This window comes from Suricata suricatta, unplaced genomic scaffold (genome assembly GCF_006229205.1).
Source record: "Suricata suricatta isolate VVHF042 unplaced genomic scaffold, meerkat_22Aug2017_6uvM2_HiC HiC_scaffold_273, whole genome shotgun sequence".
NCBI lineage: Eukaryota > Metazoa > Chordata > Mammalia > Carnivora > Herpestidae > Suricata > Suricata suricatta.
In genome coordinates, this window is record NW_021872992.1 from 1 (window position 1) to 5017 (window position 5017).

Sequence of the window (5017 nt, forward strand, 5' to 3'; positions counted from 1 at the left end):
GGATCAATGTCTTCTTTGACTTCAGGACTTGAGATGTATATGAGTCCTGTCCTATATGGGAATGACCATTGTTCTGCTCTCGACCTGAAGGATAGAAGAGGTACAAGAACTCCCATTGATTTCTTGTATTCTATTAATCTGAACTCATCAGATAATATTTGCTGCCTAACCCCATGATTCTGGGTGGCACGTACTGTTTTTTTTTTTTTTTAAATGTTTATTTTTGAGAGGAACAGAGCACGAGCAGGGGAGGGGCAGAGAGAGAGGGAGACACAGAATCCAAAGCAGGCTCCAGGCTCTGAGCTTCAGCACAGAGTCTGACACGGGGCTCGAACCCACAAACCATGAGATCATGACCTGAGCAGAAGTCCGTCGCCTAACCAACTGAGGCACCCAAGTGCCCCTAGGTGGCGTACTCTTAAGCTCAGCCCGATTGTATGTTTCCAGATGATCCACACAGTAGAGGAGAACAAATACCTAGTAGTCTGAGGAATTTAGGGAATTTTGTTAAAACCCAAATGAATGATGTTTGCGTTAAAATCTTGAGAAGAATGACCTACTTGACCCCTAATTTCCTCACTTAGGAAACACGAGAAAATTCCTGTACTTTAGGGTCTTGAGAGGTAAATACTGTAGGTGGAAGTACATCTTAAGTTGTGGGGTTTAGTCATTCTCTCTTGCCTCCTTGATTTCCCTTTGGGGAACTCGGCTTTGTTTTCATCTGCTCCGACAGTCCACAGAGAGGTGGGAAAGGGGCAGAATGGTCTCTTCTATTCGATAGCCTGGTGAAAAACTGCTGAGACGGGCTTCGGGGGAAGTGAAGTTAGAATCTGCACGCGTTCGGGCTAGCCACCCATTTAGCTCGGAAGCTGGTGCAAACAAGTTTGTTTCTCCAGAACCCCATGGGCTACTTGTGTCCCAGGGTAAGACCACGTATAGGGGAAGCTTCCTCACCCGGGGTCATGGATCTAGAACCGTTCTGGAAATGAGGATTCTAGTTCATGTGTCGAACCTGTTTACCTCCAGTGGAACGATTCTGCTGAAAATGTTCACTCTCTTGTTTTCTGTTTGTTGTTTGAGCTAGACACATCTTCAAAAGCAGCTGATTCAGGAACTGATTCAGAAACTGATGCACCGTGTCACGAACAGAGAGCTGCAGCCCCGGTCCATTTCCGTGGAAGGGAGCGCCCTCTTAATAGCCGCGTCTAACTCTCTAGTGGCCAATCACTTGAAGAGCTGTGGCTATGAGTGTTCACGTTCGGTTTTCTTTTCGGAAACTGGATTGGCCGCCGAAAAGGTAAAATGTTTACTCTTGTGTTTCTGAATTTTCTGTTAGCATTAGCTCGGAAAGAAGCTGTTAAGTGCTGCATAATAGTTGAGTATTCCTTGGCTAGCTAGATCCATTTCTCCATCTTTGCGTGCACATCTCTAACTGTTTTTGGAGCTAGAGTTGGTCTTCTGATCCATGACGTCCGCTAAGACTCAGCGTCGCCATTTCCGTTGACTGTTGGAAGCTTGTCACCTTACTGGCGACACCGGAGGTGTCCCTTGCATGACGGGGGAGGAACCAGCCTCTGGGGAGGTGGAGTAGTTTACTCAAGGTCACGTGATTTGTAACTAGCGAAGCAGGGCAGGAAATCTAGATCTCTAAAATATGCTTTTCTTAGCAAGTTCTAGTCTTTTTACATACTGATGTTCCTTGGGATTACACCAGAGAAGGGAAGGCTACAATTGTTTCTGAAAGTCTGTGGAGGGCTCAAATACTAAAACACCTGTGTTTATCCCTTTCTAATATCTGCTCAACGGGAATGGGAGAGAAATCTAGTCACTCCTGATTATTTTGAAGGGCTGATCCAGCAGACTGCCTATTGTTTTTGACAGAGTGACTTTTTTTTTTTTTTTTTTAAGAACAGTTGAGGTTCAGAGCAAAATTGAGCAGAAAGGAGGATCCCCCATGGGGTCCCTGCTCCCACATGTGCACAGCCTCCCCTACCAGCCACGTGCTTTATTACAGACCCTTCTGCAATAGAACCGACCTGGCCCAGCTTCTCACCTAGAGTCCGTCGTGTAACTTCCGGCCTCGTCTCTGTGGTTTTACTCTTTATCTTGTCTGTAATTGTCCAAAAGGTTCATATTCAGAAGTTTTAACTATACAAGAACGGTGTTAGTATTTGAAAAATTTAATATGCTGTTATTAATATAATTTGATCATTAATAGATATTGGGAGTTCTCTTTTTGTCTTCCAATCTAAGTTTTGGCTTTTGGTTATTTTTTATTTAAAGTTTAGCTTTGAGAGAGCATGCACGCATATACCCGAGTGGGGGAGGGCAGAGAGAGGAAGACCGAATCCCAAGCACACTCTGTGCTGTCAGCACAAAGCCTGACACGGGCCCCAAATCCACGAATCGTGAGATCATGACGTGAGCCGAAGTGGGACACGAAACCAACTGAGCCACTCGGGTGCCCCGGTTTCTTTTCTGTTGTTGAAAGGCAGAGAGGTTACTATCTTGAGGCTTGAACTCCCCACCCCAAGAACCAGAGTCACGTGCTCTACAGACTGAGCCAGCCTGGTGCCCTTAGGTTTCTGATCACATTTCACAGTTTTGCCTGTTGCATGCGTAATGGTCAGTTACGTCGTCGTTGGAGCAACCGTTAATCCAGCTCCTATACTTCAAGGTTTTTAGTATAAAATGCTCTGCAGAATATTTTCCTTAATGGAAAAACAATTGAAAACACGTCATGGCAGTGTTCTGAGGGAAGTCCCAGTAAATGTAGTAAATGGTAATAGACATACAGATTAAGAATAGCCACCCAAAATGGTTGTTGAAAACTATGTTAGGTATGCTTTTGTTAGTCATTGATGTAAAGAGAGTAAAACTTGACGTTTTGAAGCAGTAGTAGTTTAAAAACGTCATTGCAAAGTTTTTAAAGACCTTGGAATTCACACATGTATTGGTTGCTTTATCAGATATTTTGAGTGCTTGTAATCTGTAAGGCCTTATCCGTTTCTGTTGGGCCCGGTATCTTTTGATGTGAAGCATTTGGAGGTTACTTAAATGATGGAGAAAAATATCTTGTCCTTGGGACTTGTATATGTTATCCACATTATAAGAAGGCGCTTCAATTTTGCATTCTTAGCATGATTCTTAAACTTTAGGAGCATTCTAATTTGTCATTTAAACATCAATGTAAAAATATGTCTACTTAACTTTTTTTTCCCTAAGGTATTTACTATGCAAGATCTATTAGAACTCCTCAAAATCAACCCTGAATCCAGTCTCTACAAATCACTGGTAGGATTGTTTAGTTTCTATAACTTGCTTTGTCAGTTAACTATAACTGAACAGTTGAGTTAAGGTAAAATATTTTGTTTTTTTCAGATGTCGGGATTTCACAACGAAAACAAAAAAGGTAGGAGCCTTCATATATGTAGAAAATAACAACATTTCTGTCATGTACTTTCTCCTGTAAAAGTCTGAAAGTAATCGTCTTGAGGGGAAGAATAAGGAAGTTAATTGGAATTTGATTTTCCATGCTGTGACAGTTTTATTTTATTTATTTTTTTTAAGATTTTACTTTAAGCTATCTCTGTACCTAACATGGGGCCCAAGCCTAAAACCCAGAATTAGGAGTGGCGCACTGCCACCCATGGAGCCAGCCTGGTGCCCAGATACCTTTGCTTTTTTTTTTTTTTTTTTCCAATTTTTTTTTTTTTTTTAAGTATTGTTTAATGTTTATTTTTGAAAGAGACGGAGAATGCGCGAGCATGGGAGGGGCAGAGAGAGGAGGAGTCCCAGAATCAGAAGCAGGCTCCAGGCTCTCAGCTGTCCGCCCAGACCCCAACGCAGGGCTTGAACCCACAAGCCATAGGGTCATGACCTGAACTGAAGTCCAATGCTTAATGGATTGAGCCCCTCAGGCGTGTTGCTTAGCTTTGAAATAAAAAAAACTGATGCATCTATTTTGACAAACGTAGATCACTTCTCAAAATTTGAGTCATCTTAATTGCTCTTAGATACTCAAAAAAAACAAAACAAAAAAAAAACCACTACAGACAGCAGCTGATACAGGCCTACCAATGATTAGAAAGCTACCTTTTGTAAAGATCCCCACTGTTGGGAACATTTCCCCACACCGAAACTAACAATGTTAAGGCTAGGTATCCTTGTATCCTGCACCCCCCCCCCTGGATAAAGTACAAATCTATAATGTACAATTAATTATTAACACTTGCTTAAAGAGTGAAATACCTGGTTAGAAATAAGTGTTAGGTAAATATTTTGTCTCAAGTGTTTAGATGGGCCTAGTAAATCAGTAATTTTGCCCTTAATAAGCATCACAGAGGCCTTTCCCTAACTGCCACGGGTGCAGACCCTGGGCTGGACTGGACTACGGCCTTTGTAGCAGGAACTTGAGCTGGTAACTTGCTTGTAATACGTCGTCTTTAGGTCTCGTAAATGACCCATCATGCGACGTAACGGCCTCTAAATGCGTGTTAGTGAAAGGGCCGGTCTGTGTCGCCTACCGTATGAATTCCTGTGTGTGGTCCGAGAAAGGCAAAGCTGTAGAGCTGCTGAGTGGATCGGTGGTCGCCGGGGATTCGGAGGGATGGGGTGTGTGGAAGGTTAATAGGTGAATCATGGGAAAGTTTTTAGGTGAATGTGTTTTCGTATGATAGTGGTGGGATCTATGGCACCAGATCCTGGTCGGAGCCCGTAGAACCTCCTGGCACAAAGGGTGAAGCTCACTGTGTACAAATTCGGGAGGTCAGGTGGCCCAGGATGGACTGCAGACAGTGACAAAACAGTCCGTCCTAAGCTCCCTGGAGGGGATGGGGAAGAAAAGGTGCTGAGCTCCCCGACTTCGGAAAGGAAGACTAAGACTGAAGGCAGATGAAACTGCACGCAGGCACTGTACTTGGGGTGACGGCTATTTCTCATGCGGGTGCTGGTGAACTGCTCTGAAACCATTCTATGTGGTTGCTGGAGATGGCCAGGTAACAAAATGGATAGAGGG

At 43.5% G+C, this 5017-nt stretch overlaps 1 long non-coding RNA gene across 1 annotated transcript; it reads left to right on the forward strand.

Moving 5' to 3' along the window:
* Positions 1-1088: 1088 nt before the first annotated feature.
* Positions 1089-3414, forward strand: LOC115284947. Its single transcript, XR_003905383.1, has 3 exons — positions 1089-1297; positions 3226-3294; positions 3382-3414. It is a non-coding gene; the product is annotated as an uncharacterized LOC115284947 (long non-coding RNA).
* The last annotated feature ends 1603 nt before the right edge of the window (positions 3415-5017 follow it).